This window comes from Motacilla alba, chromosome 1, assembly GCF_015832195.1.
Source record: "Motacilla alba alba isolate MOTALB_02 chromosome 1, Motacilla_alba_V1.0_pri, whole genome shotgun sequence".
Lineage (NCBI taxonomy): Eukaryota > Metazoa > Chordata > Aves > Passeriformes > Motacillidae > Motacilla > Motacilla alba.
This window is the reverse complement of record NC_052016.1, coordinates 15,258,431-15,271,523: the sequence shown is the minus strand read 5'-3', so window position 1 is coordinate 15,271,523 and position 13,093 is coordinate 15,258,431.

The following is a 13,093-nucleotide window of genomic DNA, read 5'->3' as shown; positions in this document are numbered from 1 at the left end:
GTCATCTGAGAACAGCAGAAGGCTTTTTAAAAAGCAGTCTTTTCTTGGTTTTTATTTTATTTTGCTCCGATAGCTAAAAAAAAAATAAAATTTAAAAGTTATTCATGCCTGGCTCTGTAGATTATATAACAGTTTTATATAAAGTAGCTTTTAATATTTAGCAAGTCCTATATAATAGCTTTTTAGTGTTTTTAAATGAGAGATTAGATATTGGTCTTTTTTATTGTCATTCCAGCAGCATTGGTGATTCTTGTACATCTCTGAATGGTGTCAACAAAATTAAGAGAGAGAACCTGCTATACACAGTGTGCTCTACTATAAAAAATGTAGCGATGCTGAAAAGCTTACTGCTTTATAAAAATGCTGCAAGAATTTCTGCAGCATATTTTCTATCTTGTTGCTTTTCAATGAGATGCTCATATTTTATCCAAAAAAAAGTTAAAGCATTTGTATATATTTGTGCATCCATTCATTTTTTTTCTGATGTACTTATATATAAATTTATTAACAAATAAATTGGAAAATAGATGGAGTTATTTTCCACTGCTCTAATCTATATTATTTGCCAAAGATCTAACAGTTATTCTTAAGTATATTCATGATTGAATAGTTTAATAGAATTAGAACTGGATTCTTTTGAGTGCAGACTTGTGCATAGAACAAATCACAATACAGGAAAAAGAAAATCCACGGAAAAATCACATTCTCTTGTGACAAAAAGTAGATGAGCATAGTAGATATCACTCTTTGATATGTTTGTCCTAAGATCTTTCCTGTACATCAGGTTTTTATGGTATTGGGCCTTCAGACTGCTGAAATGTGGCAAAGCTATCTCTTAAGTACCTGAAGCTGTTGACAACTGTAGTTAAATCTTTCCTTCCTTTTGTTTCACATACATGGAGTCCTCAGGCTTTATCAGCTTCTGTATGACCAATGAAATATTCAAAACTGTGACATGCTACAGGAAGCTCCACAGAACCACTTACAACCTATGCCACAGAAACACCTGCGTTCTGATCTTCATTTCCTAGCCACACTTAACACTGGGAAGATTTTACCAGGGATGTTTCTTGGGAAGATCTCCTTGTTGGCACAACTAGAGGCAGGTAGGGTTTAATGGTTCTGAACAAACTGGCACTGAACAGGATTCCTGAGACATGCTTTGATTCTCCCTGATGAGCCTCTGAGTCACTTTGCAGGGCCCCCTAGAGGGGCAGCCAGCATGGTGGCACTGCCTGTTAAATCATCCTTGAGGAGACAGTGACAATGCTGCTCACTTTTCACAGAATGACTAGGTTGGAAGAGACCTTTAAGATCATTGAGTACAACCCATGTCCTAACACCTCAACTAAGCCATGGCACCAAGTGCCACAGCCAGTCTTTTATTTAAACACATCCAGGGAAGGTGACTCCACCACCTCCCTAGACAGACAATTCCAGTTCTTCATCACTCTTTCTTTAAAACACTTTTCCCTAACATCCCTAATCTAAATCTCCCTTGGCACAGCTTAAGACTGCGTCCTCTGGTTCTGTTAGTGCTGCCTTGAGAAAGAGACCAACCCCCACCTGATTACAACCACCTTTCAGGAAGTTGTAGAGAGTGATAAGGTCACCTCTGAGTCTCCTTTTCTCCAGACTAAAGAACCCCAGCTCCCTCAGTTCTTCCTCATAGGGCTTGTGTTCCAGGCCCCTCAGGAGCCTTGCTGCTCTTCTCTTTCCCCAAAAGACCCAGTGGTGAAACCCAGTCTCCTCTATACCATGCATGCTCAACTCTCTTCCAACCAGTGTCCCAATTATTAACTTACAGGGGTTTTGTTTGTTTGATTATTTGATGTTTTTACCTTGTTTTTAATAGCAGTAATTAGAGAACAAGATCTCAATCCTCTCCCTCCCAGGTGAGTACAAGAAAACCACATCTCTGTCACTCCCGTGGATCTGCCATGGTATTAATTTCAAGTCATGCAGAGCTATTTTATCAGTCTCTACTTCATCAACTAAGAGCAATGCTTCCTGCATTGATCCTGTTTCCTACACAAAAATCACAGAGCTAAGATAAAGATCTGATCTGTGTCACGGAAATTCATAACATGCACTCACAAGGTGTTCAGAGACCCTGTAAACAAGAAGTCTGGAAAACTCGTGCCTCAATACTGTGCCATAAAGCTGAACTGATTAATTTCTCACTTGCCCTACTGCCTGTGTTTCTCAAAGCCCTTTTTGATGATCCAGGGTTTGTAGTAAAGAGAAGACCTCAGTGATAATTCTCACATCCAATTTTCACCTTTACTGCAAAAAGGCACTCTCTGGATGGAGTGAACTGATCCTGAGTCATCCATAGAAGGCTTCATCTGCCAGACATGTTGTTCCAGTAGGGCATCCCATAATCCTCACCTCCTAATAACAGCACCTAGTAGCAGCTATCCTTTCAGATAGCCATGATGACTTATAAAATGAGTGGTTTCCCTCTGTTATAAGCTGTTTGTACTGGTTCCAGAAGCAGGCTTTCTCACTTTCTGAGACTGTTCAAAAGCTGTACTACTTTTAAGAAGTTTATATGATAGTCACTGAATCATTCTGAGAGTAGCAGTCTTCCAGAATTCTTTATTAACTGTACTCCTCCTGCAGCTGGACATATGCCCATTCCTTTGTAAGGAAATCGAGTTGTTTCTGTCACAGCAGGCAGTTCTCAGCAAGCTTTAGATGTTCTTCCCCACCCTCACTATATGCTAGACAATTTAACATGTTTCTCTCACGGTGACTGTACACAAGGATAATAAATGACTAGCCATTCCAAATCCTGCCGTGCCTCTAGCATTTTCCTCTTGATGATCTCAAGAGCACTATTAGCACCAAATATACACCTGTGGCTAAAAGATAAAATAGCAAAGTAACCTTCTTCTCTTGGAAGAATGCCTTGCAGCACAAGACTCATTAATCTCCCAACTACTTTGTTTGGGTGCTCCCAACGACACATTTAAGAACTACTCTACACTTCATCTGATGCACAAAGCAGCACTCAGTGTACACTGGTTCTCTGTACAACTGCTCCCCACCCTTTCTAAATCTTCCGGAGCTGGAAGAGCTGAATCATAAAATTTTCATTTATTCTTAATTGAGCTTCAACCAAGGTATGACAGAAGAACTATTTCCCTGCTATCACCAAGACCAACTTTTCCCAAGTCCCATTAGAGACAAGTGCCAAGTTTTAAATTTCTTGGTATAGGCAGGCAGTCCAAAAGCATCCCCGACCCCCCTCAGTACTGACAAAGTACCAGGTATCAACTTTGCTATTTTCTTGTTACAGCGAATGCTTTTGCAGTTCCTGCATGCTGGGCAACATCTGTTGAAGCTGCAACTGGCTCTCTCATGTGCCACAACAATCTGCTTCCTATGGAAAAGTTAATGCCAAACAGAGTAAAAGAGGGACAGAACAAAAAGGTGAAAATGGGCAAAATTTTCGCAATGGGCTCAAGTGGAAGAAAAGTTCAACAAAAGGCCAAAGAACAAGCAAGCAGATAAGCACCTCTGCTATCAGTCTCACCAATGCTGTTTATGTCTCTGCCAACTTACTCAACTAATCTTCCCTCCGTTCTGCAGGTTGACACCAAACACAAATAACAGCAGCTGCAAAGCAGGCATAAAAATTCTGGAATTCAAATCTCTAGATGATGATTCAGTACAATAGCACAGTCTTGATTCTTCTCCTTGTCTATTTATTGTGGCAAGGCTAGCAGGGAACCATTCCAAGCAGAGAAACTTGGAGGGAAGAGTTAAATAAAATTTAATAAACTGAGCTAGTTAGAAAAATACAGAAGGGTAAAGGTGAAAGACAGTAATTTCTGACAGAGATTAGAATCAATCAGAATAAACTGCTACTATTTGGAAAGCAGTTGAGAAAACCCAAGGTAATTCAGTTGGGTGAGGACTCTTTGGTTTCATCCTGCTGTTTAGAGCTGCAAATTCCTTCACAGAACTTGCCAGTGTTTTTCATAGTTTGTTTTCACAATTCCAATATGCTTTTATAGTTCCAGGCTGAAAAATAGTGCCAGAACTGTGACCATTCAACTAGTTTACCTCTCAGTGGCCCAGGAGAAGGGTGAAGGCTAGGATAGGGAGATAAATGCAAATATAGTAAAATAAACTGTAGTTTCTAGAACTCCATATCCCACATGGCATGCTGCATATAACCTACACCTATCCTTAACCCAAAAAGAATTCATTAAATTCATTAAACCAAATTCATTAAATTTTAACCAACATGTAAATTTTCTTTTTTTTTGTCTATGTCAGGCAGATTAAACCTCTCTTTTGCTGTACATTTCTCCTTCAGCTGGCTGTAGTCAACTTGTTTCTGCTCAGTTTGGATCAGCTTATGATGCCAATCTTGCCATATATAACAATTCCACCAGCTTCAGTGCAGCTGCCAGCATGGCACTGTCTCCCATGATTCTGCTCTGCCCCTGGTCATACACATTTTCCTCCTCTTGACTAAGCAGCTGCAGCAGCACTGTTCATCTTTGAAGGAATCATATTCCAGGTCTTTATTCCCTGTCCCAGGAGTCTATCTTTACTCTTTCATCCCAACATTTCTCCTCATGAGACCAACTACACACAGGGTTTTCACCTTGGCCTGTTCAGTTACATTATATTCTGATTAATATTTAGTCCCTTTAGCCAATTTGAAGGCTAATCCTTTGGGCACCACTCTGTAAAGAAGCCATGCTACAGATAGAGATGGAATGATGGAAACTTGCAGATTTGGACCAAGAGTGAAGTCACATGAAATTAAAGAACTTCTTTGGTTAAAAAACATCACCACACACACAGACCTTCTACTCTCAGTTCCTGTATCAAATAAAAATTAGGCACCATTATGCTCATTAGCATGCAAAACTTAATTCAACTTCACTTAATAGCAGAAGTAATATGGACTGTAACAACTAATTCACAGAGGTCTTTCAAGCTACAGTCATTTTTCCCAATTCCATTCACTTTCATATGTCTAATAACTACAAAACATGCTACTGTAAAGCATATGTTGAATTTGGGGCTCCCCATGTACATTTTCCTCAGCACATCTGATGACCTTGATGCTGATTATTGTTGCATTCCTCTGCCAAAGACAAGGATTTAAAAATACTGTATGTATTTATGATTATTAATTCCATGTCTTCTACATTCTTATCAAGTCTACTTAGTGATTTATTCCCCCTTGATTAACTTGAAAACTATTATTAGCTAGCTATATTAGCTACCTATCTTATTATGTGTCAGGAGGGGTTTGCACTGAAGAAAACAGGGACTCAGTTGTCCTTGATGCACTCCCGTTTATCATTCTCAGATTTGGGATAATTCCTGCCAGAGCAGCCTTCCTTTGTTCCATGAGCTTTTAAGTACAAAGTGCTCTCATCAATTGTGTTTCATTTGAGGATAAAATCATCAAACCATTAGTATTTCATAACAATTTACATTATCCTCTCACTTAAATGACTTTAAAGTTTTGGTTTGGTTTTTGTTTACTGTGTCCATCCCCCTTGACATACGTATCTGCCTTTCCAATCCGTGTGTTTTCAGCTCTATGAATATCCTGTGCCAAGCAGGTCAAACATTCCCATCAGAGCAATCTCCTGAACAGCTAAACAGAAAACCTTCTTGATGATCTACTTCTTCTTTCATACTAAATATAATTTTATATCCTTGCTTTGCAAACCAATTCCTTTTGGACATATATCTGAATTAGTCACTAACATTTTAGCTTAGAAAAACTCCAGGTTCCACATGTACACTTTCATATTGAATTCTATTGAAGTGAAAAACACTTGTTACTGCTCCATTGTCCTTACGGGGGAAAAAAACGAACAAACAAAACACCCTTCTGTTTAAACTCAAATAATGAGTTAATTTTTTAAAAAACAAAACTAAAAAGCCTACACATAAACACAAACCCACATCAAAACCAACATTCCTGTAGAGTGCTGTTTGTCTCTCTGGAAGTGTCTAGCTAGTTAGCTGACTGTCATACTCTTAGTAAAAATTTAATAAGGAACTAATCCCACACTAAAACTCAGAGCTCTCTCAGCTCTATCAGCGATGCTTCTTCACAATAGTACTTCAGAACCATCACTTTAGCAGTCACAAAAATTCATTTAATGAGTTGTTCTTCACAGCTTCTAGTCATGCATTTCTTGATTTATCTAAAAGAGAATTTAAGAGTGGCCTCCTTTAAGAATCTATGCTAAATTATGCTTAGCCTTTCTGTAGATAATTTGCCTAGATTCAAATGCCCTTTTCAAAGAAACCAAACAGAGCCTCATTCATTCATGAACTGAAATTCAGCATTTAATTTCTGGCAGGCAGAGATGGAGATTAAAAAAAAAAAAAAAAAAAAAGAAAAAAAAAAAAAAGAAGAAAGGTTGATTTTGTATTTCTCCAGGAGCCAGTTCTGCCAGACCTTTTGTAGATTTTCTCACAGTTGTTTTGCTGAGATACTATTGTCCACAACCACTGACAGTAGTCAAAATAATCCTCATCCATAATGGGCTTAATGTCTGAGCCAAAACCTGACTCCTCCAAGTGGTAGTTAATATCATTGAGCATCAGAATAATTCAGGATGTAACTTGCTGGGACTGTACTTCTGATGAGCACAGGTGATTATTTGTGTGTGTTCACACATACCCATGCTTACAAACCCAGTGCTAGACACAGAAATCCTTTCCCTTTCCAGCACACAACACTTTTCTAGTTCATCTCTCTCCCTCAATTTTTAAAATTTCATTTTGTCCAAGATGAGAGACACAGGGTCCATCTCAAATGGGCACAAAGCAACTTGCCCTTACTTGGCTCTCTCTGTATATCATTTTTCAAGCTGGCAGTCATGTGAACTGGTAGCACACTGACACAGAGGCACTGCCCATGAACAGCATCTGCTCTTAGATATTTGAAAATGGGCATCTCATTCAGCAACAGAGCTCACTGTGTTCTTGCAAGCACAGTGAAAACGGTGGCACTTTATCTTTCTTGAAAGAGGTGTGAATGTGTGCATGGGAGAGCAGCACACAAATATACATTGGATTTACAAGTCTTTTTGGATGTACAGGAAACAAAACCAACAACTACAACCCCATGTCTTAATTTTCTTTGAATCCTGGAAGACTCACTGTGCTCCATTTGCTGTTCTTCCTTGCAATAGTATGAATAAAAACCTCTATTCTTTTGCTATCAAGAGTTGCCAAATTATCATAAGAATGCATTACAGTATGTAGCTGTCCTTAGAGAACAAAATGAGTGCCATACAGCTAAAATTCATACACCCAGAACAATTTTAAATGGTTTTTTTAAGTTCAAGGGATAACTGAAAAGAAGCCATAGGATCAGTAAAGTGAAACTCAAAATGAAAAACTAAGGGTACTTTTTCTATTAACTTTTCACCATTCTCACAAAAAAAAAATAAAATTAAAGTACTATTGCACTTACAAAGTAATTTTAAATTGGCCACACCACTTAAACCCAAATATAAACTTACTCTATCCCAAAACATGTCTTATGTAAAGGTTTTTGTGTCAGAGCAGTGGGGCACAGGGAGGGAGATATTTGTTTATTTGGAGGTTTTTGGGTTTGTTTTTTTTTTAAACAGGATTTGGCTTTGCTCCCAATGTACTGCTTGGGCTGTGAAAGTAAAATAAAATCAACTCTATGTATACATCAATAAATAGTTTCAAACACACATAGATGTCTTCCCTTCTGCAAGTTCAGGAATGCACAATTTTCCCATCAGTGCAATAAAAATACAGTTAGTGGCTAAAACCAGAAATATTTTACTTTTTTTTTTAAAGAGTGTTACCAATTTTCTCCTTTTTTTAAAACACTGTAGGTTTCAAGTGTAAGAAAAAAATTATACAAACCCTGTAATGTATATCACATTTCATTACTTCAAACCTGTCTCACTTCTAATCCCCTATATAATATGTAAATTACTGATCTGTATAGTTTTGCCAATGTTATTCTACTGTGAAAAGTTAATTAATTCAGAGGATTGAAAAAATCCTTGGTTTTCTTTTAACAAGGTAATTGATAACAATTTATTTGCAGCTGTAGACTTAGAACTGTCCTGAGGATGCTTAGTAGATGTTGAAAAAAAAAAAAAGTATCAGAAAATATGCTGCAAGAGAGAAACAAATATAAACAAATTAAAAAATAATAAAAAAAAAAGAGAACAGATGAAGGATGAGAAGATTATTGGCTTTGACTGGAAGAACTTATGTTTATCATCACCTATATTTTATCTGCTAGTCAGTCCATGAGTCTGATTCCCAGTGGTATGTCTGTCTCTCTCGGCATCATGCTACAAGGCAGTTGATAATACAAAGTGGAACTGTAGTTAAAATTCTTATTATGTGCTGGTTTCCCTACTGTTGCCTCTAAGGCAAAAAGAGACCACTGAGCTCTATTGTATTGAAGCTTTCAAATGCAATTTCAGCCTAATGCTTTGCATTAATATGTGGCATCTCTGAGTGCTCTGCTCTACTGCTGAAGGAAAGAATGACTCAGGTACTGTGTGAAGCACATCTGTGATTAAATATGGCAGTGGTATTTATGCTGCAAAGCCACTGGCAAAACAGATTAAAAATTAATGAGAAGAAAGTTCCACCACAAAAAATGGTGGAGCCAATTTATGTAGACAGATTGACATGCCCCAAAGAGAGAAAAAACAGAAATTAGTCTACCATCCACAGTTCTGCAGATATCACTAAGTTGTCCTTAATAAATAGAGTTGTATGAAGACATTCATCTCTACCATGAACATACAGCTTATTCAGCCATGTTATGCTCTATAACTTGAGATGATATCTGCCAAACAGATATTGACCTGTTTTAGACCTGCATGTCTTCCAACAACTGATGGTACTATTTGTGAGTACAAACTTATACATTAATCTCCAGAGTAGAAAATGTTTTATTTTCTTTTTCCTCTCCATTAATTTAAAAATTTTAGTATAGTCTTTAGAACTTACTAAATTTAGTCGTATTGAATGTGATGGCTCTCCTAAAGCCATCCCACTATATAAATGGAGACACAGAAATACTTGTTGTTTCTACAAATGCTGTATATTAGGAGAGACAGTGCTAAGACAGCAACAAGAATGATGTAAAGAAAATTGCAGCTTGTTATCCTAAAAGCCCAGCTAACGCAGTTTAAAAGTTATAAAATGGGAATTAAAAGACACTCAGAGTTTAATACTTTTTTTGTCAACTTTTTTTTTAAGTGTTACCAATCCCCTACCAATAACAACACCTACACAAAACACTGCAGCTGTTTCCAGAACAGTGTTTTCTTTACTGTTACCAGCTTCCCCTTCATGAATCACACTATGGAAATTTCGAAGAGTTTTAGTACAAAACATCAGAAAAATATTTTTAAGTTATGCAACTTTAAATTTAAGAAGAACTGCACTCAAGAGTTTGAATTTTAGTATCAAAGAATCATAATTAAATAAAAGATAACCTGATGGCTAAGAATGATTTCTGACACGAACTATTCAATATGCCTACATCACTTTGGGCCCCATCTCTGAAACCTATCCTATGGCAGAAATCCAAATGAAAAGAGTATTAAATATTGATCCAAGTTAAGATAAAAGCCAAATCACCACTCAAAATTTTACCAGTGAGGTTTGGGTCTATTTTTATAATCATGTATTCTATCTTACTCTTCAAAATCTGTTAAGGACAAACCTATTTTTTGCATATATAAAATATCCAAGCTCAGACTGAATGACTCTAAACTTAGCACTTATATTTTGGTTCACAGAAAGTAGATTTACCTCTGTCATTCTTTGTTAAAATCTCTGTGTCCCTCTGCAATGATCCTCCACACAGATCTCTCCCGTACAAATTAAGTTATTACTTCTGCTTCTCCTCTCCATGCCATCCCACCTCCACCATGTGGAGGAGCACATAGATGTGGAGAAGGCTCATGTGGAAGGGCACATAGATGTGGAGAAGAAGCATGTTTGTTTTTCAGAAGGAGGAGAAGGTAAGGATTCACATTAATTGGACAAGATGCCTGTTAGAATTGTCACAGACGCTCTATACCAATCAGAGTGCATTAAAATTGTCAGGCTAGTTGACAATTACTACAATACACCACCCTCCTGTACTGTAGGGCACAGGATTGTCACTTTACACCTCATTGTTTAGCCTGGCCAGCTAAAAGCCTTCCTTATTTTCCCTTTTATTTTTTCTTGAACAAAACCAAAATAGGGTTATGAACCACTAATTATCTTGGTTTAAAAATTGCTGAAACTGGAATGACCCCTCTGCTTCTGAGCAACCCTGTTTGCTCCTGAACAAATCTTACCTAAGAAAAAGAAGAAATGAAAGGAGAGGAGCATTATTTATTCTGTTGGTGTTTGTTTGTTTGTTTTTTAATTATGGCCACCTTTGTTACAGATCTCAAGAAGAGGGTCTGTGAGCTCAGGGCCACATTGAACAGATGTCAGCAGATGAGTAGGCTCAAGTAGTTTGGCAGGCAGTGCACATCTGTGGGGAACAGGACACTTGTTTTCCTGCCTCTGGTCTTGCAGAGACACTTCAGGAAAGATAAAAGGCCAGGGTAAATAAACATGGTTTTACACTGCATCAGTTCTATTCTCAAAGCACATACTAAAGCGCCAAATCAGCAGCAGAAAAGAAAATGCATAGTTTATTAGGAAATATGTGATATGCTAATAACTTTGAAAAAGTAGCTAGGGAGATGGGAAACAGCCTCTTCAGGCTCCTGTAAGATGTGCATGTCAGGTCTATTCCACGGAAACGAGCAGGGAACACAGAAATAGCTCCTTTTGGTTTGTTTTAATAAGATGAGCTTTCTCAGCTCAATTTTTACCTCGTGAGAATAGTTTATAATCTTCAAGCAGAACTCCCACAAACTTGCACAAATAAGAGCTCAAAATCTGGTTCTATTTGAAGCAACAGAGCTACCTTTCCTGTTAAATCAAGCTGGATTGCTTTTTCAGTTGAATGCCACCTAAAGATGCTATTATTTTAAAAGAGATACTCATTCAGTCTCTGACAAATTAGAATAAAATGAAGTATTTCAGATATAAGGGACCTACAATGATCACCTGCTACAAGTCAGGGGACCAGAAGTTAAAGCACATTATTACGGGCATTGTCCAAGTTCTCCTTGGCCCCATGAGATGGGGCCACCATCTACCACCTCTCCAGTAAGTCTGTTCCAAAGTCTGACCACCCTCTTGGTAAAGAAGTGTTAAAACAAGCTAGGGAATGCATTGAGCATAATAAAACAAAGCAGCAAATAATTAAATTCAAAAAGCAAATAATTAAATCTTAATGCTACAGTGTAGACTTGTATCTTCATTTACTTTTTTCTGCTTTTTCTGATCTATGCATACACGGTCAGAAATGCCTGCAGATCTGTTTGCAGATTGCTTTTCAATGAAAATTATTGACCCTCTGTATCATATGAAATAAGATTTTTGGCATTTGAGGAATTTTTAATTAATTTTTACTTCTAGCTTCAGGAAGGAACTGTCTTGCACAGTAACTCATAGATAGAGATGAAGATATTTAAACTCACTTCTCAAAAACATCAATATTTCACTCATGCTTACAAGACTCTAGGAGTTCTGCAAACTAAAGCATTATATTTGTTGTTTTAAAGACTGCTTTCAGCTGCTTCTAGTACAGCAATCCTTCTGAATTTTGTAGGTATGAGGTGCCACTAAGATGAAGTGTTATACCTATTCATGTCAATGGGCACATCATATTATCCTCTATAACCATTCCAAGGATTCATGCCAAGAATGACATATAAAAACATGAAACGCACTATGAACTGCAGTTACAAACACCCTGATTGCCAACACACTGCTCAGAATGGGAATGATTCCCTATACTAGGGTATTGCTTTGTTATTATCATCATTATTTCTATTCCAGCAAATTCACAGCCCCTAATGATTTGAGCTTGCAGCACAAACTTGCCTCGAGCATTTTGTAGCCAGGATGGGGAAAACTGGACAAACACCTCTGTATTCATTATTTTCAATGTATTTTAAGGCAAGGACATTAGAATCTCACTGAGGGTTGAGAAGGGACAAATGTGGCTGACTATGCAGTTCAAGCCTTTTCCTGCAAGGGATTCTTTAATAGCAGTGGCCAGAGATGCATTTGAGATGATTTGTTACATGGCTCAGGTTGCAGCTCACCTTTACAGGAAAAGCAAAATGGCAGAAACCCAGGGAGGAGGTGGAGGAGTGTGATTTAATTTCCTAAGTATTTTCTGGATTAGAGTTATAAGACTAAATGGGACCTAGAAAAATCCTTCAGCCCCTATCCCTATAATAAGGCAACTTCAGCTACCTTTGTCCTATCCGACCGGGTTTTATGTAAACCTCACTTAAAAACATGTCATACCAAAGACACTGCAATTTGCCAGGAAACGTGTGCACAGTTCCAGTCCCCTTCCCATGATTTTTTTTTTCCCTATAGTATTCAATTCTGAATCTTTACTGTAATTTAAACCTAAACTTCTTGGGCCCTTAACATGTATATAGGAAAAATAACCAAAACCTTTTTACAGCAAGAGCTATAAGAGTTATGAAATAATCTTCCTATTCATCTCAGTGCAGGTAAAGGGTAAAGACTTAGCCACAACATTCTGACCAGTTTTGGCTCTCACCGTGCAGTAAATTGGCATAGCTCAGAAGTTTTCCCTAAGAATTACCAGAGGTCCTATCCCACCTACATAACCTGCCACCTTCTTTCTCAAGGCAAGGCTGCGGCTGTTGGAAATTATACAAAGTTTAGGTTTTTAATGTAATTTTTGTTAGTTTTGTTCACTTTTGTCCCAGGGGAAGGGAATTGAAGTTTATTTTCAGGGAACTGTTCCACCAGGTGAGGTCTAATGAGATTAACATGCCAACAGACTGGAAGTAGCACAGAAGATACACAAATGACCACTAATGACCATGAAGGAACACCAACTCCAAGCATCACCCCTGGCATGGTCAGAGACAGCTGGTCTGGGAAAGAGAGATAAGAATAAAGACCTAATTATCATGGGAGGCCA